Raw genomic sequence first — 27,452 nt, 5'->3', positions numbered from 1 at the left:
GCTGGGGACTGGGGACCAGGGCTCAGGGCTGAAACCTCACGTTCAAGTGATGTGGAGGAGAGCTAGCTAGCACTGGCAGTGGAGAACATGAGGACTTATTTGTCACGGAGGATCAGAGCCCCTCTTCTCCGCATATTGTCCCAGGCAGAAACCCAGGTCCGCAGGAGTCCGCAGCTGGAATAGGAATTTCATTCTCTGCTTAGAAATCTAATTCACTAGGGGCGTCTGGGTGGCTCAGTCGGTTGAGCATCCGAGACTTCGGCTCAGACCATGAACTCACTGTTCCTGAGTTCGGCCCCGCATCCAGCTCTGTGCTGACAGCTGACAGCTCAGAGCCTGGAGCCTACTTCAGATTCTGTGTCTCCCTCTCTCTCTGCCCCTCCCTGCTCACACTCTGTCTCTGTAGCTCAAAAATGAATAAACATAAAAAATTAAAAAAAAAATCTAATTCTCTGCTTCAATTTATTGCAAACATGCAAACACAGGATGATTTTCTTTTGAATCCAGGGAAATTATGTCTTTTACATTTGGTGCATTATCTAATTCCTTGAAGCATGAAGAAAGATATGTAATAATATTAATGATGGATTCTGTTTTGTGTTGGTTTCTGTGTTAGCATCTCCCTCCTTTCTTCCCTGTCTTCCTCCATTCCTCTCTCCTCTTTTTCTTCTTACACTCAACAAATCTTTGTCTTATGCTATATATATGTATATATATCACATCACTTGGATGACTAACATTTAAATTGTTGTTATGAATCAATGTTGCATTAAGTATCAACGCTTTTTTTCTGTAGTATACATTTACATAGGTAGGATTGCTGCGTTAAAGGGTGTATATATTAAAATATTAATTTTATAAGCAATATAAGCAAGTATTCTTTAAACTATGTTTTTAATATTCTGGATGTTATCAGTCATTTTAAATCTTGTTAAGTGATGGCAGAAAATGTTATGTTATTGTTATCTGACTTTTAGTGACATTTAATGTCTTTTTTATATATAGTTTTTCATATTTTCTCTTTGCTTATTCATATAATTTATCCATTTAAAAATTAGGTGGTTTGTATTTGTCTTAATAGCATATAGGTTCTTATCCCATTATAATTAATATTATCTTTTGACTTTGTTCAGGTTTTTTTCCCTTCAATACTGAAGCTTTTTAATATTTATCTAATCAAATCTGTCAATTTTTTTCTTTTATAGCTAAGCATTTCTTATATTGTTTGGATGGTCATCTACATCACAATATTATAAAACTTTTCTTAATATTTTCTTCTAGTATTTTATTTTACTTTTATATTTGTATATTTAAATATCCTGATGTTGAAGATTATTTGTGGTGTTAGATTTGATTGTTTTCTTCCACACCGATAGCTAATTTTTGCAGCACTGTTTATTGAATAATTTATTTTTTTTCCCAATGAATTGACATGCCACCTTTATCATAAATGAAGGTCTTTCATATACTTGGATTGCTTCCTGATTTTTGAATTTGCTTCACTGATGTTTTTGCCTATTCCTGTGCTCATACCATACTGCAGTTTTGTAGTGAGTTTAATAATATGTAGTTGTAGATTCATAGTAAGTTTTAATAATATGTAAGTAATCCCTGGTCACTAATCTTCATTATCAAAACTTTTTTGACAGACCCCATGCCTTCATTTTTCCATATACATGTTAGACATACCTAGACATACAAGTAAAAAAAAAAAAACTATGGAATTTTGTTTATAATTGCACTAAATTTTCTCTGTTAATTTAGGAAGAATTATTGCTTTTATTTTACCTCATTTATTCAGGTTTTACATTCTGTTCTTTGATAAACTATTGTGGTTTTAGAAATATAGGTTATTTTGATTTGGATGATCTCGGGTATATTATAATTTTTGTTGCTGTGAATTAAGATTTCTCTCCTTCATTTTTCTATCCTTTTCAGTGCTAACTGGTTTGGTACTGAGTCTCCTGGATTTCTATGTATATAAGCATTTCATTTATAAAAATAATTATATTTTCTTTTTCATTAGATCTTTAAAAATGTTGACTACCAGTCACATAAGACATCTCTATCTAATTCTTGATTCTAGGAGAAATATTCTTAATATTTCACAATGTAAATAATTTTAATGATAGTATCTGATAAAAACTTGCATCTTGCATAGTGTTGCTACTTAATAATTTTTGAGGAATAGCTGAGGAATTAGATTGTTTTCACATCTTTTTACATAACGTTTTCTTCCTTCGCTTTTTGATATAACGAATTATTTTGATTGATCAACTAATGTTTACTCATCCGTTCAGTCATAAGGCAAACCCTGCACAGTCATTGTGTATTATTTCTTAAAACACACTGATTCAATTTGTTATATTTTACTTAATATTTTATATTCAGAAGTGAAATTGACCTGTGGTTATTTTTTTTCTTCTCTTCTCTTGTCTTCTCTTGTCTTCTCTTGTCTCCTCTCCTCTCCTCTCCTCTCCTCTCCTCTCCTCTCCTTTCCTTTCCTTTCCTATACTTTTGTCAAGCTATTGTAAACGAATTGGGAAGCTTTCTGTCCTTCTCTAGGTGCAGGAATAGGTTGAAACACACAGTAATTACTCACTCATTGAAGGTGGGGTAGATGTTGGGAGGGTGATAAAGTAGATTGTCCTGTACATGACTCCAGAGTTCTCTCTGGCCAAGCATCTGGGACTGCATTAGGAGGGGCTGTGTTCAAATTCATCCTCACCAGAGCTGTGGTTCTATGGTTTTCAGGGTCTTTGGGTTCTGGACATCTGGTTTCCCCAGACTGAACTGCCTGTTTGTTCTTAGGCTTACTCTGTTTGGAATCAAGTACTCTTGTTTGTCCTGAGTCTTAAAACACAGTTCCTACTTTTGCCCTATAAAACAAGGAGATCTAACCACATTATTAGGAACTTGTCTATTTTATTACTTTATTTTAATATGTCAATTCATGTCGAAGATATTTATTTTTAAATATTTACAAACATCAATGTGCTTGATTTATCATTATTCGCTACTTTTATTTTATTTTATGATTTTATTTAACGGTGTGCATATAAACACATTTGTCAGACATTGTCCAAAATCTCTGCAACTTTGAATTCATTTAATTCTCTTCATAGCCCTATATTTTAGTTATTATTTTTTCCCACTTTATATATGAGAGAAATGAGGCACATGGAGATTAAAACTATTGCCCAAGTTACTCAGCAAAAACTGGTACAGCTGCAATTAGATATGCAGGAGCCCAGGGCAGACTGCCCCCAAATGTACTCCAATGGCATATTTTTATCATTCTGAATTAAAGCTGAAGCTGCTTGGGTAATAGCCATTGTAAGGACACTCAAACTCTCATCTGTCTCCCCGAAAGCAGGAAACAAATCTCCCATATGAAAAATACCCTCCTTGTACTAAGTAAAAAGACATCCTTATCACCAGAGATAAGGATTTTGGAGAAAGCTGTAGAAATTAACCTTGTCACTTTTTTTTTTTTTTCTATTAAACTACCGCCTAGGCCCAAGTTCTACTTAGAATTCCTTACTAATTAAACCTCCCAAACACCTGTTTTCCTTATCCTGTAAATTCTTCAAAAAAAAATATCATCTTTTTGTCTAAAGTGTGTAAAAACTGCTTGCCTTGGTCATTTCTTTGGGGTCACAATTTTACTATTGGGCCTCCGTGCACTTGTGAGAAAACTTTGTGTTTTTTTTTCCTCCTGTTAATCTGTCTCATGTAATCGAATTCTTAGTCTAGCTGGAAGACCTTGAACGGTAGAGGCAGAATTCTGCCTCCCCTGCAGAACTCAGCGGTTTGGCTTCAGAGTCTGTAGGTGTACGTCTCCAATCTTATATTATCAAGTTTAACTTTTATTTATATTAATTTCCTTCTTTTATTTCCTTTTGTTTTATTATTTTTCTAGTTTCCTAAATTTAATATTAATGATATTTATAGTCAGTCTTTCATTCTTAAATATAAAAGCATGTGAAGTTATGTATTTTCCTATACTTATGATTCTAGAACTTTCTCATAGGTAATGTTTTTTATTGCTGATTTTAAGTTTTATTGCATAATGTCCAAGAAATGACATTTTTTTTTTCTTGAGTGAAAAGTTTTTCACACATTTTTTTTTTCTTCAGTGAAATAGGGTTGTTCTCTCTGGTCTAGTAAATGATCACATTTTGCAAATATTTCTAGTAATGAAGGAAGGATGTTTATTGTCTCTCAAAGGGTAAAATAGTCTCTTTAAAAAATGTGTATTTTTTAGTCCAACTTTAGGATTACATTATTCAAATCCTGCATATTTTTACATAGTTTTCATTTATATGATCTCAAATACTTAGATATATAAAATTCCTGTCATAGTTTATCAGTGTCCTGTTTTTAACATTCGTTTTGTTTTATGTATTTTGCTTTCATTTTTATTCCATAAATATGCAGTTTTTACATATTGTTCAGAGATTATAATTTTTAAAGCATAAAATACTATTTTGAATTTCACTTTATATTCTTTTGCTCTATCTCTATATAATTTTTGCATTTACTTGATACACTTTGCCTGTTTCTTTTATGTTCAACCATTTATCTTCTTTTGTTTTTGGTATATTTCTTACCATTACTGAAAATAGTGTTGTTTTATTTTATTTGCAAACATTTTCTTGCCCAGGACTAAGACTCCTAGATGTTTTTTTATATTACAGATTATATCTCTCTGTCTCCTGACATCCAAGGTTTCAGTGAGAAGTCTGATTCTTTTTACTTTGAAAGCCAGTTTTTATTTTGGACTGGTCATATCAGTTTCTCTTTACTGTTAAGTCTAAGACATTTCACAAAGGTATATTTAGATATAGACCTTTTTTTTCTCTTTAAACTCACCTATTACCTGCAGATTCTCTTGTACTCTGAGTTCAAGTTTTTCTTCAATTCAGTAAAATGTACTATTATTTCTTTAATTGGTTGTTACCTCTTTCATATTATGTTTTCAGAAGTTGTTTTCTTCATGTGTCTCTAAACTTATTTTTTAATAGATTTTATTTTTAGAGCAGTTTTGGGTTCATAGCAAAATTGAGCAGGAGGTACAGAGATTTCCCACATACTCACTGCCTCCCTCACGTGTGTAGCTTCCCTCATTATCAACATCTCCCTTCAGAGCTCTACATTTGTCATAACTGATGAGCCTACATTGACATATCATTATTAGCCAAAGTCCATGGTCTACATTAGAGTTAACTCTCCGTGTTGTACAGTCTATAAGTTTGGAGAAATTTGTAATGACATGTACCCATCATTACAGTATCACACAGAGTATTTTCACTGCCCTAGAAATCTTCTGTGCTCTACTTATTTATCCTTTTCTCCTTTCTAACCTCTGGAAACCACTGATTTTTTTGTTGTTGTGGTTGTCTCCATAATTTGACTCTTCCAGAATGTCACATATTTGGAATCATATAGTATGTAACCTTTTCATATTGGCTTCTCTCACTTCATAATATGCATTTAAGTTTCCTTCATGTCTTTTCATGGCTTGATAATTCATTTCTTTTTAGTGCTGAATAATATTCCATTCTCTGGATGTACCAGAGCTTATTTATGTATTGACCTACTAAGAGACATCTTGGCTGCTTTCAATTTTTGGAAACTATGAATATAGTTTTTCCTATAAACATCCATGTGCAGTTTTTTGTGTAGATTTAAGTTTTCAGTTCATTTGTTTAAATACCAAGGCACGTGATTGCTGGATTGTGTGGTAAGAATATGTTTAATCTTCTGATGAACTGTCAAACTGTCTTCCAAAGTGGCTGTACCATTCTGCCTTCCTGTCAACAATGAATGAGAGTTCCTGTTGCTACACATCCTCACAGCATTTGATATTGTCAGTGTTCTGGATTTTGGCCATTATAATAGGTGTATGGTGGTTTCTCTAAATTCTTTATTCATAATTTTATTTAATTTTTTTTCCTTATGTGTGATGAAACAACTTCACTTGATTTTCCAGGACATAAAATTGTTTTGTCACTCCTCTTTCTCTTTCTCTTCCTTCTCTTCCTTCTTCTTCTTCTTCTTCTTCTTCTTCTTCTTCTTCTTCTTTATTTATTTATTTAGCCAATGTATTTTCTAATTGTAATTTGCTAATTCTAATTCTTCCATTGTATTTTAATTTTCAATTATTAGCTTTTTGTTTGCCCGTTTTAGAGTCTCATTGTTTTGATCACATATCCTCTTACTGCAAGCTTCATTAGTGGGTTTTTTCTGTTTCTTCCATTAGCTTTGGCCCAGTGGGGACACATATACAGGTTGGCTTTCCTAATATTTCTCTTTTGGGTCCCTGAATCCTCTCACCTGGTCTTTTCTCCTATTGCTTTTGGCAGATCTTGTAGTTTTTTGCTCCTGGGAAGGTGAAATGGATGTGGATTAGGGATGGTGAAAAGTAAGACAGATATTTATTTTCCAGTAGTCCCGCCAACCTCAGAAGGACAGACAAGATGGAATCTCTGTATCAAGTCAGGGATGGAAAATCTCCGTTCTTAGGTTTCTAAGCTGTGAGGGGGAAGGAACAGATTGTTACAGTCTTGTTCAGTGCTTATTGAATTAGCTCAAGATGGTCATTTTCCTTTAGCACCGCCGCCCATGCAGGGTCAACCAACCTCTCTTACATTGGCATTTGAGGGAGTTCTTCTTCATTTGCAGAAAGATCCATGCTCTGCTTTCTGGGCTGTCTCAGGGCCTGTGGTCTTTACCTCGTACTGAAGCAGGGAAGGAGCAGCTGGTCTTCCTTTCTTCTCCCTGACATTGCTCACAATGGTACATAGTCATTAAAAAAAAAATCATTTCTTAGGTATATTTGTGACATTTCCAAGCTCCCCAGGTGAGCCTTACTTTTTTTGGTGATATATAATTAAAAGATAACATTGTGTAAATAACAGGTATATGTGTTGATTTCATACATTTATATATTATAATATGATTACTGCGGTAGTGTTAGCTAACACCTTTATCATGTCATATAATTATCATTTCTCTACTCATGGTGAGAACAATTAAGTTCTAATCTCCAGTATTTTTTAGGTAGAGTTTCCTCAACTGGGAGGGAAAAGGTGACATAAACTTGTAATTAGGCTACCAACTTCTCTACCCTTCCCCCTCACCTTAATTTTGAGAAGGGGATCTGAAGCCCAGAGAAGAATTGTCTAGGATCATAAGACTATAATTAATGCTAGGTATTTAAAAATATACTGAATGAGTGAAGAATTGTAATAGACATAGAAGTACTTATTGATTCAAAGCTTACCATATTGGAATACTCTAAGCATCATTGGAAGACTGAGGATGATGTAAGAGTCACCTTCAACTGCATGAGCAGTTTGTTCAGGATTCACATGTAGTATACTTTTGAACGTTAAAAGGACTACCCATGGTGTAAATCCTCTGAGCTCACGTATAATGACATCAAGTTAATGAAACACATTTTCTTAATGAAGAGTGAGGGATATCAAGTTGACTTGAACCACTATGTAGGTGAGTAGCTGTTATAAACTTAAGCAATCCGCATTAAACTTATTAGTGACAATTAGTATGCACAGCTTATTCAGCGTATTCAATTAGCACCTTAATGTATTTGGATTATATTAAGTGAGAGGATGATCTTTTGGTATAATTAGTAAGTGAAGTGAGAAAAAAAATTCATCTGAGGCTCTCGTTAGAAGGACCTTGTTAATTTGCTGAAGTAAAGCTTAAATAATTTTTGTGAACTTCTGGATATTTGTTTGATTTGTTCAGTATCAGCTAAGCGAGTAGTATTTGATAGAACTGTTTGCAATGACGGAAATATTATGATGTCCGAGATGGTAGCCACTAGCCACATGTAGCTAATGAACTTTTTTTTCACAATTAAAAACCCCCAGCTTTGTTGAGATACAATTTATATACCAGAAGATTCACCCATTTAAAGCGCATAACTTGATGGTTTTCAGTATACAGATTTGTGCTTCCATCCCCATAATCTAATTTTAGAACAGCTCCATCACTCTAGAAAGAAAACTTGTACTCATTAGCAGTCCCTCACCGCTCTCTCACACCCCTTCCAAGTGCTGGGCAACTTCTAATGTACTTTCTGTCTCTATAGAGTTGCCTGTTCAGGATATTTCATATCAATGGAATTATACAATATGTGGTCTTTTGTGACCGGCTTCTTTCATTTGGCATAATGTTTTTAATGAGCTTTTTAAGTGTGGCTAATGTTGGAATCTAAAATTTTATAATTTAATTTGATTTATTTAAATAGCCATATGTAGATAGTATAGACCAAGTTGCTCAAATGTTCAGAGCTGCCAAATAAGTCACTTCTCAAGTGTGAAGAGGAATATGATTCTTCATGGATGATATTTTACTTGAATAATGTCTTAAAATTTTAAAAAATGTCCAAATTACCCTATGATTTCAGTATTATTTTCATTTTGCAGTTGATGTAATGAAGGCTTTGAAAGATAAGTAACTTGTACAAAGCCACATAATTAATAAGTATATTTTTATCTTTGATTTTATTTATTAATTTCTAGGGGTTTTTACATTATGATCAGAGAATGCTGCTTGTATTATTTTAACATTTTGGAATTAATTGTGATTTTTATTGGGGCTGTTGGTCATTTTATGATGGTTTTATGTAAACATAGATCGTAGTTTTTATTTCAGGGAACAGAGTTTGATCTATAGTTAATCCTACTTAATTATGTCACTTAGATCTTCTATATTATTCCTTAATTTTTTTTCTTTCTGGTCTGTCAAAGACTAAGAGAGGTGACTAAAATTCTACTTTTGTGTTTTTCTTTGTAATGCCTATAGTTCTTGTTTTGTGATATATCTTTTGATGCATTGATAGTCTTGACCTTTTAAAATCTTTACTATGAATATCTGCTTTTAACATTATACAATGACATTTTGTCTTGTTTATGTTTTATGACATGAATTAAAACGAGTTGATATTAAGGTTACAATGGATTCTTTCTTTCTTCCCTCCTTTCCTTTCTCTCTCTTTTCTCTCCTCCTTTCCCCATCTTCCCTCTCCTACCTCTTTCCCTTCTCTTCCTCTTCCCACTTCTTTCTTTCTTTTTCTACATTTGCTTTAGATAACTTTGTCCACAGTTTTCTTTCTTTTCTTAAAAATATGAGTTTTATCCATTTATATTTATTGATACGATAGGTATATTTGAAGCTAGTTCTTTGAAATTATTTATACTTTATGCTTTCACTCTTTCAAAAATCATATATAGTCCCTATTCTTCACTTTCATTGTGTAATTCTTTATGAATAGGAAATAATTCCTATATTTAAGAAGATTTGCATTTTTGTTCCAGTAGTTAACTTATAGCTATTATGTTATATATTTTTGTTAATTCTCTAATACTTTAGACATTATCTTTTACTTCCCTGCTATGAACAGTCATAAAACTAGTGTATTTCTCTTCTTTCCTCCACTATATTTTAGTTAATTTTTTCATTCTTAGTACTTTATAATGATAAACGTTTATGCTTTGTTATTTTAGTTGAAGGCTTTAACAACATCTTTTGAATTCTAGTTGTTAAGATGGAGAAATTAATATACCTATTCTAACTCGATTCATTTCCCCTCTGCTCTCAATTTATGTTAGATTATTTGTAAATGTCAAGGTATATAACACATAATACATTTCACAGAATCAAAGATGCCACCTATTGTGAGAAGCAACATACTTTTGGGTCACATTTTCAATGGTTTGTAAAACTAATCGATAATTATAAAAACTAAGAAAAAGAGGATTGATGTTTTGAATTCAGTGCTTTGTCATGAGTGTTTGAGACTGAAATATAAATTTGGAACCTGGTATTTGAGAACGAAAAGGCAAGATTAGGTTCGAATCAAACTGAAATAGACATCAATCTTCATTGCACGTGCTGAAAGTTGGAAAAAACTACTTGGAAAATGAAACTTTGATGGGATTAAAAAAAACGTTTTATTTATTTTTGGGAGAGAGAGTGAGAACTGGGGAGGGACAGAGAGAGAGGAGGACAGAGGATTCAAAGTGGGCTCTGTGCTGACAGCAGCAAGTCTAATGATGGGCTTGAACCCACAAACCATGAGATCATGACCAGAGCCAAAGTTGGATGCTCAACCAACTGAGCCACCCAGGTACCCCTGATGGGATTGTTAAAGTTCTTTTGTTTCAACATATTTGATTTTTTTTTTTTTTAGTACACAAAATATCTTTCTTTAAAAAATGTTTTTATTTATTTTTGAGACAGAGAGAGAGCATGAGCAGGGGAGGGGCAGAGAGAGAGGGAGACACAGAATCTGAAGCAGGCTCCAGGCTCTGAGCTGTCAGCACAGAGCCCGACACTGGATTTGAACTCGCATACTATGAGATCATGACCTGAGCTGAAGTCGGATGCCCAACTGACTGAGCCACCCAGGCGCCCCAAGTACACAAAATACCTTTAACACCTAATTTATGATTTGTGCTCTGTTTTTTTTTTGAAGACTGAGTGTTGATTACCAGAAAACTGTGTATTAATTCTTCTAGACAAGCCATATAAAGAGAATTAAACAAACTTTTGGAATACAAAGAGTCACAAAATCTCCAGTAATCATAAGTAATGGATCTGATAACTGATTTTTTTATTCTTTATTTTTGTATGCAGATCGTATTTCATTAGAAGAATAAGCTTGAGTGGAAATAGAAGCCCAGGTAAACTTCTACAGTTAGAGCAAGAAAGCCTAGCATTGCCATAGTGATTTTTTTTTATGCTTCCGTTCTCATAATAACTTTAGGGATATATATCTCTTTTCTTGTTATTTTGATTCATGACTAAGACACATTCTTTTGTTTGTTTGTTTATTTCAGAGAGAGCTTGTGTGTGCACATGCAAACAGGGGAAGGACAGAGAGAGGGAGGGAGAGAATCCCAAGCAGGTTTTGCACTGTCAGAGCAGAGACCCACAGGGGGCTCCATCTCATAAACTGTGAGATCATGACCTGAGCCAAAATCAAGAGTCAGTTGCTCAACCAACTGATCCACCCAGGTGCCCCAAAGACATTATTCTTGAGTAGCTAAAATAGCTAAATAATAAAGACAGGCTAAATAAAAATAAAATAGCTAAATAAAAATAGCTAAATAATAAAGACAGGCTAAAAGGAGAAAAAAATATGGAAATAAAATAGATTATCATAGTTTGCAATATATTTTAAGATTGACTGTTTTCATGATTCAATACTTATACTTATCAACATATTTATAATAATATTCTTCAGTTGGGTGGACTGATACATGGATATTTATATGACAACTAATTTTAATTAGTCCAATTTAGGTAAATATGATTCATTGGAAAATATGAAATTATGTCAGAGAAGTATAAAAAATTAAGACATTACATTTACAATTAGAAAAGAATGGGTAAAGGTAGTAAGATAATGGTGTCTCTTGTGATCTTTGCTTATTGCAAAGCTTTATCCCAATATTCTCAAGTTAATACTTGGATCAGACTCCCATGGGACATTTCTTTCAGTGATGATACTGAAGGGTGAAGATCTGCTCAATCTTATGGGATGAATGAGTTAGGTCTGGATTTAGGTTTTAAAATAATGTATCCAGCAAGAATGTGCTGTGTTGATTATTTCGAGCTCAATAGCTAAATATATGTTTTCCAAGCTCCAAATCAAGTTTGGCTGCACCGTTACCCTTGCACAATGAGCTCCCTGAGAGCTGTCCTGCTTATCCTTGTACATCACAGCATTTGTAGGACTGCACCGTTGGGAACTCTGGCTGGCACAGTGAATGTATGCAGGGAACAGTGTTAAAGAAACAGAAAAACCATTCAGGCAGCAGCTTAAATGTTACATACCCAGAAAAGGCTGCTTGTTTTCCAGTCTAAGACCCTCACTATCTTATCTCAGACCATTCTGTTCTTTTCCTTTGTACCAATCTCACAACTTCTGCATTTGCCTGTTGGCCTAATGTCTGCATCTGTAAGCAGACTATCAGCTCCCTGACGATGGGGTGGCTTTGTTTTGTTCAGCTCTGTATCTCAAGTACCTAGCTGGAAAAATAGAAGACCAAGTAAACATCTGCTGAGTGACTGGATGAATGAAAGAAAGCAAACGTATAGATTTTAGAAAGATGTCATAGGTATATAAAGTTAAGAATGCAACAGGGAAGATAAATGAGATTCATTATTTTATTTGCTTTACTGATTCTAATCAGTGGCTTGTTACTATAGTTCTAATATCATTGGAAGATACTGTATTTGAAATTTTTATTTTGTGTGTCATATCAGATATGTAGATTCAGAATATATTTAAAAATAATGGCAGCTAAAAGTGTTCATGTGGCAGCAGATCCGTACTCAGAAGAGTTGACTTTCCCTTGTGCGTCTATACATCGTTTTCACTGACTGTGCTGAGGACATATGTGTATTGTCCTCATATAACTGTGCAGATGGTTCCAGCTCCACCAGTCTCAGCACCTTCATCTACCCAGTGGATCTGCCAGTGACTGCGTTACACCTACCTACAGGGTAACTGTGAGAATAAAATGAAACTAAGTAATACCACTTTATAAACTGTAAAGCTCAACACAAATTGAAAGGATTATTATAATCATTAGGACATACAATCTTACCACTGTAAACATTTATTACTATTTTCAAAAAATGCATAAACACATTTCTGATTCATAACTTTGTTGATAGGAATATGTACACAAACATTTATGCACGTGTAGCCACAGGAGACAATTAGATCACAGCTGGATTCAAGTGCATTTTTTATGGAAGAGGAAGTTCTGCTCTTACCTAAATAGAGGGACTGAGGAGATTCCTAGAAGAAAAATTTTGCTTGTGTTGAGCTTTGCTTGGTACCCTGGAATAATTAGAAGGTAATAAAAAACAAATCTCTTGTCCAATTCTTATTGGACACTTTTTTTTTTTTGGTATTAAATAGTTTACTAATGCATCCCCAATCTGTTTGTTCCATTATTTATATATTTTTTGAGTCATGTCTTTACTTCTCAGAGTTTTAGGGTTAGTTTGCTGGGAGGTTTATGTGATGGTAATCATTAATCATAGAAACAATTGGGAAGACCAAGCCTACATTGTCATTTTTCCCCAGTTGGGTGCCTTACCCAATTTTTCGATTATTACAGTCTGCCAAAAAAACCCCTGTGTGTTTATTAGAAATTGAAAACTATTACCACCCTACTGCACTACAGGGAGACTGATGTTTGATTTACATTTGCTACTTTGTTGCCTTTCAAGAACATATTAAAGCTTCCAGCTTCCATGCTTTTGTATTTTTGCTAATTTTTTTCAGGGGTGTGTGTTTAAACCCTAAAACTGAATTCTGCCTTTTATTTTTCCCACTGAAGACTTTCTGCAAACTTATAGCTAATGTTTTAATTTTGTTCAGCCAATATTTTTTGGGTTCTTCACGTCTAATGGGCTGAGAAGGTAAAATCTACTAAAGAATTCTAAGGCATAGTCTTGACATTGGAAAATGTGTGGTCTCAATGGAGGAAGGAAGCATGCACCCAGGAGAGAGGGAACAACAGAAGACCAACATTGCTGTTGGAGGAGTGGTGTGGACAGTACTGGGGGCCCTGGGAGAGGTGTGGACACTCACTTCTTTAGCAGATCAGAGAAGGGAGAGTACAAGGTGGCCTAGAGATTTTAGCAATGTCTTTAAGCATGAGTTAGGCTTAAAACTTTGAAATTTACAATTTTCTACATTTGGAAAAGACAATTTGTTTGGAAGGGCAAGACTCAGAAAGAAGTATAGCCAAGAGAAGTTCCAGAAGTGGGGTTCTTGAATGAAAATATTTTTTATTTAGAATTTCATGGTAATATTTAGAGATGTCAAACTACTGAATAGGAGTAAAACCATTTTTTTCCACTAAGGAGAATTATCGTCATATACGAAATAGATAAAAGTGGAACTAGAACTGGCTTGGGAAAGTGGGGCATGTATGGACAGCCCAGAAATCCACCCATTCTCCCCACCCCCGGTGTTGCCCGTGAGTCACCCCTGAGGAACCCTGAGGCTCAGCAAGATACATTTATACAGCCACTGCTCAGAATATTCAAGATGCTAATACATTGAGAAGGCAGAATTATAAATTACTGGCCAAGTCCTTACTGTCAAAGGTAGCATCTGAATCTTTGTAAGTGGCATGATTTATGTTTTTAGATCACTTTCTAATTTTTATTGTAATATCTCGTGGTGCCTAAAAGTTGTGGAGGAAGGATTTATATGAGGCCAAATTAATATAACCATTCAAGCCCTCAGAAGATTGTTTGGAGAGTGACAAAGTAAATAATATACACATGCCTTTATAAGGTTTTTGGTTCAGAAAACTTTTGAAGATTAAAACAAGCAAACAAAAAACCCCTCTAGATAGAGGTACTAATTGTCTAACCTGAAAATTTTTTTTCAATATGTGAAATTTATTGTCAAATTGGTTTCCATACAACACTCAATGCTCATCCCAAAAGGTGCCCTCCTCAATACCCATCACCCACCCTCCCCTCCCTCCCACCCCCCATCAACCCTCAGTTTGTTCTCAGTTTTTAAGAGTCTCTTATGCTTTGGCTCTCTCCCACTCTAACCTCTTTTTTTTTTTTTTCCTTCCCCTCCCCCATGGGTTTCTGTTAAGTTTCTCAGGATCCACATAAGAGTGAAACCATATGGTATCTGTCTTTCTCTGTATGGCTTATTTCACTTAGCATCACACTCTCCAGTTCCATCCACGTTGCTACAAAGGGCCATATTTCATTCTTTCTCATTGCCACGTGGTACTCCATTGAGTATATAAACCACAATTTCTTTATCCATTCGTCAGTTGATGGACATTTACGCTCTTTCCATAATTCGGCTATTGTTGAGAGTGCTGTTAAAAACATTGGGGTACAAGTGCCCCTATGCATCAGCACTCCTGTATCCCTTGGGTAGATTCCTAGCAGTGCTGTTGCTGGGTCATAGGGTAGGTCTATTTTTAATTTTTTGAGGAACCTCCACACTGCTTTCCAGAGTGGCTGCACCAATTTGCATTCCCACCAACAGTGCAAGAGGGTTCCCGTTTCTCCACATCCTCGCCAGCATCTATAGTCTCCTGATTTGTTCATTTTGGCCACTCTGACTGGTGTGAGTCTAACCTGAAATTTGAATCTGGTAACTATCAATTTGGAAAGTTCCCCCCCTCCACCATCCATCATGGAATCGTACATCTATTCACATCACTTCCTGCTACTCACTTTATATTTCTGTTAGAGCATTTTTAATATTGGGCTAATATTTTATTGTAGTTTGAAGTTCTGTCTGGTAGTTAAGTGCTCAGTTAAACCACAGTAGTCCCAAGGGACCCAAATAACTTACAACGATCTGGTTAAAATGTTGAAATTAGTATCTAATACTTATTGAGATCTTGTCCGGTGCTAGTCCCTGGGCTGTTTTGTGCACACATTGGCTCATTAAATCTTCAAGGCAACTTTACACAATATAGCCCCATTTTATTCATGAGAAACTTGAGGCACAAGGAAATTAAGTAACTTAATCAAGGTCGCTCAGCTAGTACATGTCGGGATGGGTTAGATCTAAGTCTGTGAACTTCAACACCTATGATCTTCCAGGAGGCTGGAAGATCTGGTTTTGTGGTATACACTAACCAGCTGATAAGACTGGGTCATTTGTCCTGCTCTTTAAATGTAACCCTTTTGTATACATACATGACATTGAGGTCTGATTTTTAGATTTTATTATTTTTTTTAAAAAGTTTTTATTTATTTTTGAGAGAGAAAGAGAGTGAGTGCACATGGGCAGGGGAGGGGCAGAGAGAGAGGGGAACAGAGGATCTGAAGCAGGCTCTGTGCTGACATCAGCAAGCCTGATATTTGGCTCGAACTCACGAACTGCAAGATCACTACCTGAGCCAAAGTCAGATGCTTAACCAACTGAGCCACCCAGGTGCCCCCACTGAGGTCTGCTTTTTAACCGAATGTCCCAACACACTGGTTGCCAAACAGTGGATATGAAGAAGACTAGAGGAATTATCCAGTTATAGAGGATATATCCTGAGACTTGGGGATATATTTGAATAGTTGCAGTTGAGAAGTCAATTCCATTAAGTTAAAAAAAAATTCTTATATAAAGGTGAAAACATGCCCGGCAAGGCTGATAGCATATTTAGCATATGGTCAGCCTAGTCCAGAGCTGAACCTGTTTGCCTATGTTTTTAGCATTTAGCTTCAGACATCTCTGAAAACATCACAGCCAAAGTTGGCATTTTCGGGGCAGCCATGTTGTAAGTCAGGAAGGACACAAAACTTTCATTATGCAGTCAACCTCCTCTTGGCTTTTAGAATATTTTATAACTTTGCTAATTACAGACATCTGCAAGGCACTCAGGGTCCGGCAATTACACAAAAATTGAGGCAATTTGATAAAACCCTGGTGTTAAAAATTCATTTACCTTTTTAAGTCTTTTTCTCAACTGTGATCTATAATATGCCCCGCAGCAGGTCAGAGAGCCACATGACTGCTACAAATATTTGTGAAGAATTTTGAATGGGAAGTGCTTTGCCAGTGACTCCATTTTCACACTTTATCTTACCTTTTGAAATATGTTTAAAACAAAACCCAAAACACAGAGATGAATCCCTTGAAATTTGTTTCTGAGAGTCAGCAAAAGCAATTATTCTTTAAAGGAGCTTCTCTCGAATTCTTTTAAAAAATTTTTTTAATTTATTTTTGACAGAGAGAGAGAATGCATATGCACGTGATGGGGGGATGGACAGAGAGAGAGGAGGATAGGGGATCTGAGGTGGGCTCTGGGCTGAAAGTAGAGAGCCCCATGTGGGGCTCGAACTCAGCAACCATGAGATCATGACCTGAATTGAAGCCAGATGCTTAACTGACTGAGCCACCCAGCACTCCTTGAATTCTTTATATTTCCCCATCTTGACCTTAGGAATGTGGAAGGTATAATTTAAACGTCAGGATATATATATTTTTTTACTCCAATATGCACTTCATTGCCATCATAAACATCATCTGCAACATGTTTAGCACATTTGGGAAAAAGCTGGACAGAGTGATTTTTATAATGAGACCAAGCAAAGAATGTTTTGAATTAGTTTGACTTCATGAAAGGGCCATGCTGATGAACCTTATTTGCCTCAGAATCTACAAAGAATGTAATATCTCCTTTATGGTTCTCAATGTCATATAAAATGTTGAATCGATATTTTATTGATCTTTCAAAGTTTTCCTATTTTAGGTTACAAAATGCAGGTAGATCTCCATTTTCTGAGAAGGTGACACCAACCTTTTTATATTTCTTCCAGGCTTTGTCTGCAGAGAGGTTAGAATAGCCTTTAACACAGCTTTTTCCATTGCTGAACCGGAGCCATGTTTCTTCTGTAGTTTCTCACGGAAGATGCAATCAGTCCTCGAGGACTGTGGAGGAGAGTTCACGCCACTTGCTCTTCCTTGAATGTTCTTAGACTGTCAGGTTCTATTTGGTAGTTTTCTCTCTTCTAAGACATGTCTTTTATTTTGCCCAGTTGTTTTTATGTACCCGCAGCAGCCTTCCCCATTGTTCGTAGCAGTGCCCCGACTTTTCCCTTTTCCATTTCTGTTCCTCTTCACTCTCTTCCCTTTCCTTCGCTCTGTTAATTTCTCTTCTTAACTCTTCTCAGTCTTTTTACCCTTTGCAGTTCAGGGCTTTGGTGTGATACAATTTGACATTTATAGTGCTCTCTTGGCAATCTGCAGCACACCACATCTTCAGTGTTCCTTTTGCCATAGGTTATTCTTAAATATTTCTTATTTTTCTTTTCTTTCTTTCTTTCTTTCTTTCTTTCTTTCTTTCTTTCTTTCTTCTTTTTTTACAGGCTTTGCATGTACTAAGCTTCAATGGCTCCAGACACAGCTAATGTGAAGGCCAAAACATTGAAGTGCTAAACCTATCATGTGTTTTAAGGTTTTTGAAATTTTCTTTAGCAGGTGAGAATGTTCACAATTCTCAGTATTAATGACCCATGGAAACTGGGGAGCAGAAAGACATAAATGTCCATGACTTCCACCAGTTTGGTTGGTTTTCCTTGATGACTATGGAATTTTTAAATAGGTTGACTCCATTTTTTTTTTTTTTTGCCAGAATTCTCAGGGTTTCTTTTTTTTCTTTTCGAAGGCCTATTTCTGATACATATCAGGTTTGATATGTATCAAAGCGATAACTCTTAAATGGAAAGCACAATCAGAGGAGGTGAGAGAGTGAAGAACTGGTCGCAGTGTTGCTGCCTTCACTCTGGTCCACCTGGGAGTCTGGAGAACTGAGGACAGAGAGATCTGGGCAGTAGCCTGTCTCCCAGCATGCCTCCATCCTGGGGCTTACCAGGTAAATTCCCACTGTTTTCTATAGATAACCTTATTATGATTTAGTCAGTCATGGAGAACATTTTGCAAATAGTAACATCTTTCTGTCTTAAAATAGATTTTGTTTTTCTGTGTTCTCTTCCACTTGGGGCAAAGCAATGAAATTAAACAAAGAAGAATATCATGGAAGCTCTCTCTCTCTCTCTCTCTCTCTCTATATATATATATATATATATATATATATATATGTATAATGTATATTTTCCCCCGTTTTTCGACCAGACCAGGACTATCTGAAAAGAAAAGCCAGGCACATCCATTTAAATTTTATATCAAAGTTTCCCAGGCATGGTCTTGGGACCACTTGTATCAGAATCACTTTGGAACTTGGTTACAACGTAGATCCTGGGCCAGTTTTCATAAATTCAAGCATCTTCTTTAGGCATGTGGACTGGTGTACAAGTTATATTTTAAAAACTCCATACCTGAAGCTGTTCCTAAATATAGTGAAGTGTAAGAACCCCTGTACTATGGGACCATCAATAGGTCCATCTCAAACAAAATTATCAAGTAGGTGAAACTTAGTCTTCTTTTTATTAAATATTTGCTTGTGTCTTTTACCTTTAACTCCAAGCCACTTGTGTTTTTACCTCTCCCTGAAAAATCTCTTGTCAAACCACGATAGCATTAGTTAACGCTATGTTAAAACAAAGTGCAGATTCTGAAAAAAATTGGAAAAAGCTTGTAAAATCTGGAGCAGAGTGAGGACTATGGAACAAAGTATTTTTCATTTACTAGGATAATCTATTCAAATCATAGGGCTTCAAAGAGGCAAGGGCTGCCATGTGTATATGTATTATTTAAGCTGAAAACTTTCAGCTTTAGGAAATTTCGGCTCCTTAAACAGTTCACTCCCTTCACAGCTATGTCTGAGTTGCTGCATACATTTTTTTCGAGTTTTATTGAGATACAATTAACCTATAACATTGTGCAAATTTAAGATACACAATGTGTTGATTTGATACTCTTTTATATTGCAATAAGATTACTACGATAGCATTAACTACACTTCCATCGCATCACATAATTACCTTTTTTTAGTGGTGAGAACATTTAAGACTTACTCTCTTAGCACTTTTCAAGTATACAATACAGTATTGTTAACTAAAATGACAACACTATGCCTTAGATTCCCAGAACTTACTCATTTTCTAACTAAAAGTTTGTTCCTTTGACCAACATCTCCCCACTTCCCCTAGCCCCAACCCCTGTTAACCATCATTCTATTCTCTATTTCTATGAATTCAGTCTTTTTAGATTCCACATAAAAATGATATCATATGGTATTTGTCTTTCTCTGTCTGACTAAGCATAATTTCACTTAGCATAATTTCCTCAAGGTCCATACATGTTGTCCCAAATGGCAGGAGTTCCTTTTCCATGGCTGAATAATATTACATTGTATACACACACACACACACACACACACACACACACATATTGTATATATTGTATATTATGTATATGTATATGTATATGTATATGTATATGTATATGTATATGTATATTGTATACATTGTATATACACACACATATATATACATATATATATATGTGTATATGTGTGTATATATATATGTATGTATATATATGTGTGTGTATATATATATACACCATATTGGGTGTGTGTGTGTGTATATATATATATATATATATATATATATATATACATATGTGTGAGTATATATGTGTACATATGTGTGTGTATATATATACACCATATTGGGTATATACAGTGTGTGTGTATATATATATGTGGTATATATATGTGTATATGTATATGTGGTATATATATGTGTGTATATATTATATACACACACACACACACACCACATTGGGTATATACAGTGTGTGTATGTATATATATATATGTATATATATATATATATATGTGTGTGTGTTATATATATGTGTATGTATGTGTGTATACATATACACACACACACACACCATATTGGGTATATACAGTGTGTGTATATATGTGTATAAGGTGCATCTTCACCCATCAACAGACAATTTCGATGTCTTTGTTATTGTGGATACTGCGACAATAAAAAACATGAGAGTACAGATATCTTTTTGATATCCTGTTTTCATTTCATTTATATATATGCCTAGAAGTGGGATTTCTGGATCATATGATAGTCCTGTTGTTAATTTTTTGAGAAACCTCCCTCCTGGTTTCCATCATGGCTGTACCGGTTTATATTCTCACCAACGGTGCACAGTGTGTTCCCTTTTCTTTACGTCATTATCAACACTTGTAATCTCTTGTCTTTTTGATGATAGTCATTCTAACAGGGAGTATGTTAAATGAAAAAGCTTCTGCATAGCGAAAGAAACAATCAACAAAATGAAAAAGCAACTTAAAGAGTGGAAGAAAATATTTGCAAGTCATACTTCTGATAAGCGGGTAATATTCAAAATACATAAAGAACTCATGACTCATTAACATAAAAGGCCAAACAATCAAATTAAAAAATGAGCAGAGGAACTGTATAGACATTTTTCCAAAGAAGACATACAAATGGCCAACAGGTACATGAAAAGATGTTTAATATCACAAGTTATCAGGGAAATGAAAATCAAAATCACAATGAGATATCATGTTGAATGGTTAGCATAATTTTTTATTAATGCTGTCAGAAATGACAGAGGTCTAAGTAAATAGCCAACAGTGTTTTAAAGAGTATGAGTCTAGGGGTGCCTCGGTGTCTCAGTTGGTTAAGCATCTGACTTCGGCTCAGGTCATGATCTCGCGGTCTGTGAGTTCGAGCCCCGTGTCGGGCTCTGTGCTGACAGCTCAGAGCCTGGAGCCTGTTTCGGATTCTGTGTCTCCCTCTCTCTCTGACCCTCCCCCATTCATGCTCTGTCTCTCCCTGTCTCAAAAATAAATAAACGTTTTTTTAAAAAACAAAATAAAGAGTATGAGTCTATTATAATTGATTGTACAATCAGCATTGCTTCTAAGTTAAACAGTATCAGAATTTTAAAAGGTAAAATTAACTGAAGATGCTCACAACTCCTAAAAACCAATACATTTTTATTTTTATGTTTTCGCTTCTAGTACTTGTCTACCTTTATATTTATTTTTTAATTTAATAATGTTCTTTGTATTATTATATTATCATTTAATGTTTTATCATAAACTAGTATATTTTCCAGGCATTATATAGCCTTTAAAATTATTAGTTTTAATAACTACATAAAAGTCCACTGGCTATTTAAAATCATTCCCTAATTGTTCAACATTTATGTTGTTGCCATTTTTTAGTTTAGAAGTTTTATGTAATAGAAACCTTCATACTTATAGCTTTTATATCTCAGCAGTGGGACCACTGAGTCATCGGGTATGAACAGTTTTATTCCTCCTGATAGACGTTGCCAAATGGCTCTCCAAAAGCATTGTACCAGTTTATGTTGCCATTAGTGATAAATGAGTTAGTCTTTAACAATCTAGCATTAATATCCCATTATCTACCTCTCTTGTTTTCTCCTGTAATTGTACGTGATAGATTTTAGATAGATTTTAGATCATGTATATCAATAACTTTTGAAGAAAATGTGAATAAATCAAAAGAAATGTAGCATGGAAATTGTTTTCTTTCAAAACATTAATCCACTTTTATACAACAGATTTTACATAATTCCCCTTGATGTTGAATCCATTCTCAATTTTTTTCCTCTAAAAAGGGGTTTATCTATAACTTAGCCTTTTCCCCCCTGGGTATGGAGATATGTATGTATACTTTATTATTATTTGCAATTGTTTACTAATATGCAGTTTATTATTTGACAAAAGATAGAATTTACTAAACTCTTCCTTTGTTGAATTTGTTCTAAAAGCATTCATGTCCTGTTTAAGATTCAATAACGCTGGCTTGTATAGTAAAAGATTGACCTTGCATATATGATATTACAGGAAGTGTTACAATTAATCATAAATACTCCAAATAAAAATTGAATTATTGATTCTTAGAAACAGAGAATTCAGGTTCAAATCATTTAAAATTTTCAAGGGGCAGGAAATCCCAATGAAGGAATACATTTCAGTCAACAACAGTCCTCTTTTATCTGGAAAATTTAACTTCGTTTTCTTAACTTGCCACTTTAAGAGGAAATTGGGAGAGAAAAAGGGAGCATCTTTTTTAGCATCCATATCAACCCAAATAAATCTGGAAATCATTGGTGTTACAGATGTCATACCTGGATAATCCTAACATCTAAGTCATTGTGGTCATTTATGTTCTGTAATAAATTACCCCAAAACTTACTAGTAAAAACCAGCCAAGAATTTTATGGGTCAGTAGTTTAGGGAGAACACAATGAGACAGCTTGTTCCAGCTCCGTGATGTCTAGGGTCAGCTGGAAGCCTTGAAGGCTGGAATTTGGTATCATCCAAAGGCTCATTCACTCACTTATTTGGTGGTAGATCAGGGGTTTTGGCTGGTTCAGTCCCCCAGACCTAACGGCCCAAGAGAAAGACATGTGGATGCATATCCTTGTAAAGACCTAGACTTGAAGTTAGACGGCATTACTTTCACTGTACTGTAGTGGTCAGAGTGGGCACAAGCCCCATCCCCATAGATGAAAGCTCTTGGTGTGAGGACTGCTAAAGTCACTTTGAAAAAGAAACGAGGGCTGGGGTGCGGCGGGGGGAGGGGGGGTAATGTTGCAGTCATTTAGGAAAACACAATATGCTGCGCAAATGATACGAAAAATAGATGTGACATATGCTATTTTTTTCTGAGCCTTTAAAAAACTCAGTGTGGAGGAGGTTTTGTATTCTACAGATAACAGTTATAAACTCTCTTAAAAGGGTAAAAAACAACTGTTTGAAGAAGGGAATGACACTGGTTGGCCCTTTGCCTGAGTGCAGAGCCCTGTCAGCATCATAAAAGATAACTGACACTCTGGTAGAAATGTGCAGTCTTACTGGCTTGGTAAACCAGAGGATAGGGTTTGGATGACCACAGCAGACTGAAAGTAGAAGGGAATTCAGTCTCAGGAAGAGGAGAGCCAGAGAGCTGAAGATTTACATTCTACATATAAACTCTTTTCAATTCTCTGGCTGACCTCTGAGCTCCGTATGTAGGGGTGGATGATAAGCAAACCAACTAAGGATTTAAAACCAACCAATGAGCCAAACAAACACTTTAACACAGATTTCGTCTTCCACTCATCAAAGGGATTTTAGTCCAGCTAAACTGTTTGCTAACACAGACCAATCAAGCAGCCAATCAACGAACCAACTAACCATTATACTTTTGAGGAAAATAACAGAATCCAGTGACTCTAAAGGTCTGGGCCTCATCCCCTGTGAAATGTAGACAAATACCTCTGGAGTAGGGACAATCCTTCTAGGTAAACTGGTATAAATTCCTTTGTAATGACAAACTCTTAACCCAGGTACCAAGTTTCAGCAAAAATTTGTTCAAAAAACTCTGTACAGAATCACAAACATGCCATCTCTACATAGCATAGTTAGGCTATGGGACTCTATTATACGAATTTCTAGAAGAGGTAAAACGAGTCCCTAACAATAATAAAAAAAGACTTAAAACAGTGGCTGCCTCTTGCGGGGGAGGTGGACACTCACTGGCAAGGGGTGTGTGGGGACTGTCTGGGAGCTATCTTGTTATGTATCTTGACAGAGGTTTATGCTACATTGATGTTTACATTTTTTACAACTCAGTAAACATCCAATGAAAATTTTTACATTTTGCTGTATATAATTTTATCTCAAAAATGAAACCATAAAAATGGTAAACTCTAGTTAATAAAACAAAAGGAGAAATATTCAGAAATGAGCATAGTTCAAAAAACATAAAAAAATTAAAATGAATTGTTGGGTGAGGGGTGCATGGGTGGCTCAGTTGGTTAAGTGTCCAGCTTCCACTCGGGTCATGATCTCGCGGTTTGTAAGTTTGAGCCCCGCATCAGGCTCTGTGCTGACAGCTCGGAACCTGAGGCCTGCTTCGGATTCTGTGTCTCCCTCTCTCTCCGCCCTACCCGCCTATGCTCTGTCTCTCTCTGCCTCTCAAAAACAAATAAATGTTAAAATTTTTTTTTAAAAAAGATGAATTGTTGGCTGGATAAATATATGAAAAAGCAAATATAATAAAGTGAACTGTAGTATCTGAATAGTGAATTTGTGCAGGGCTGGGACTCAGGAGAGGCAAGGGAGGCACACAGCTTGCAAAATTGGAGACACTCACCTTAGACTCGTGCAAGTACATGGCGGGCCCCTGCGAGCAAGTGCCTCTTTGAATTTTGCACCCTGTGTGCCTCTCTTCCCTCTCTCTAGTCACAGCCTACTCCATCCACCATGGTCACACTTATCCTCTTGGTAGCAACTGGACCTAACTTAGGTGATAGTCATGGAGGACTGTGCTCAGATCTTACTGTGGGGAGTGCAGTTAGCCGAAAACCCCTGACTGCAGGTGCTTTTAGGATCTTCTGCTTTGAGTTGAAGTCTTGTGCTTTCAAGGCAACCCTCAACTAATGACTGAACAGGGTGGTGACAAAAATGCCCACTATATCTGGCCTGTGAGGAACTCCTCTGTGGACAACCATTGGGCTAAATGAGACTTTCACCACAGTCTGAGTCTTTTCCTGCCATTTTTCCTTTCCTTTTCCCTGTCACCCGTGTTGGACCTGCATCATGGTCTTAAGCCTTTCTCTGCTGACCTTGCCCCAGTTTTCCTTCATCTTTCACAGGTTTTGCTCCCAGCATATATGTACTTCTAAGTCCATCTTGGTGTCCACATCCCAGAGGATGCAACTACCACGTATAATTCCTGCTCAAGTTTGTGTACCTGTTTAGTTCCAGGTCTCTGCTTTCTTGCCTATACAGCTCACCCTTTAAAAATAGCCACCAGTCCTCTGCCTCACTTGGACCCTGAGGCGAGTTTCTCCAAACCTGGGTCTGCTGTTTCTGTAGACCAGCTCAAGCACCTGTCTTCCGGCCATTGTCAGTCTGCATGTTCCTCTTGCTTTCTGTATTTGCTACTTCTGAACCCTTTATAGTCCTATTTCCTCCTTTTAACAATTAACCACCTTTTACTAGTTGATTATTTTTGAATGAAAATTTCTGTGTTCTAATTACTGTGTGGCTTCTGGTTTTTGATTGGACATGAGCAGCTATAGAACTGGTGAGGAGAACGGTCCTCATAGAAAAAGCTTTAAAGATGGAATTTTAGAGATTGGTCTGGTCATGTCCTTGGGATCTGGTGCAGTGCTGCACTTTTTATCAGGAGAAAATGGGATGATAGTCCATGACATAAGGTAGCATCACGATTAATGAAGCCATCCATCATCTGTCATTGTGATGAAGTGCCAGTTTGAACCAAATGCCTTGAGAGTCCAAGTGGCTGCTGTACTTGACTGTTAGGGCAGCAGTGGTGACTGCAAAAACTATGGTGTTTTTCATAAGGAAATTGGATCACTTGCAGAAAAAAAACAAGTGATAAGCTAAGGTCCTTCTTTAAATTCTCTGTTTATGTCATGATCTCAGAATCAGAGAAATTTCATGGCTGAAAATCAAACACAAAATTAATTTTAAGCATTGCAAAATTACAACATCAGCTGAACCAAAAGCCTCAACCTTTTCTCATGTGAAATTTACATAATTAACTGTAAAAAATTAGACCCTAAAAACTAAGATCAGGACATCTGGTTGGAATCGGATGGAAACAGTCTTGAACTCCCCACGTTACTCTGAGTCTTTCTTGCCAGTGGAAATAGCTTTCCCTCCTGTGTCTAAGGGTATGAGAATTTCTTTGCTGGAAAATCCATGACAAACTTACCTTGGGCACAGGTCTTGCAAGGGGGATGTTCATGCTTTTTCATATCCACCCTTTGTTGCCACTTGACCTATAACTGGGGCCAAATCTCAATATGCTTCAGAACTCAGGTATGGAAGTCAAGAAGAAATAGAATTGCAAAGTTTGCTGATTATAATCCATAACATGGGGAATGTATGTGGAAGTGGATTCTGGGGGTGTTAGACCAAGAAGGACAGAAACGACACTGGAAGGGTGGGACTAAGTACATTGATATAGGTGCAATTGCTGAAATTTTGCATTGACTGTGCTAGCTCATGGAGTTGGAAGTGACTCTAACAATTTCTTTGGCTGGTTGACCAAACTCTAAAGTCAGTGGTGGCTTATGTTTAATGATGCTGAGATACCAGTGCTTATATGGCATGATATTAGGAATTAAAATTCCCAGAATTCAATCTCTTTACCCAGGTGATGACAAATACATTAAGGAGGCGATCGCCTGCATCCTTAAAAAAGATCTGGGCTCACTGTCCTTTGTAGCCAAGCATGAATGCAGGTAATGTTATCATTGGCATAGATTCCTTGATTTTAATAGAGATGATAGGATCTTAGAGTATCAGAAGACAAATGACCAGTTGAGGAAAGATAAGTTGTCACATTTATTAGAAAGGTCAGCAGGGACATAACGATAATCAGAACTTATAGAAAATTGATCACAGTTTTCCTAGGAATGGAGTAGATGGGAAGTCTATGAGAAAATGGCTTAATTATAACAGAAAACCCTTTAGGACTAGTGATTAAATGCTTGAGGAGGGTCATGGCCTTTCCCTGGGTGTCCAGACCTAAGCCTGTTCATAGATCCAGAGCTTCTTAATTGAAGGGAAAGTCAAGTTCTTTTCAGGAAGAATCCTGAAACATTGCCATAAGTATAAACTATGAATCTATCTTCAAGCTTGCATACATTTACTAGAGTGACTCTGCATCAGGGAAAAATTCTCAGACCTTTGGGAATTGCTAAACACTGTCTCTAAATTGTTGCTAATTCCTGGTGACCCCAGTGTAGTTGTGACCAGGTGACACAAGGAGTCAACCCAGGTGTGACCCACAGCATAACCAGCTAGTTCATAGGCCCACTTTGTTATCATTTCACTAATTTCTGAATTGGATTGGAAATACTTGGCACTTGGAAGAATCCCCACATTGGCCTGTGA

At 36.0% G+C, this 27,452-nt stretch overlaps 1 protein-coding gene across 1 annotated transcript in view; it reads right to left on the bottom strand.

Annotated features, from left to right (window-relative positions):
* Nucleotides 1–27,452, bottom strand: part of LOC132664215 (uncharacterized) — a 77,783-nt gene that overhangs the window by 25,366 nt on the left and 24,965 nt on the right. The window lies entirely within an intron of this gene.

The sequence above is a fragment of the Panthera onca genome, chromosome F2 (genome assembly GCF_046562875.1).
Source record: "Panthera onca isolate mPanOnc1 chromosome F2, mPanOnc1 haplotype 2, whole genome shotgun sequence".
NCBI classification, from domain to species: Eukaryota; Metazoa; Chordata; class Mammalia; order Carnivora; family Felidae; genus Panthera; species Panthera onca.
The sequence above is the reverse complement of the archived record's forward strand: the minus strand, read 5'-3'. Positions and strand labels throughout refer to the sequence as shown.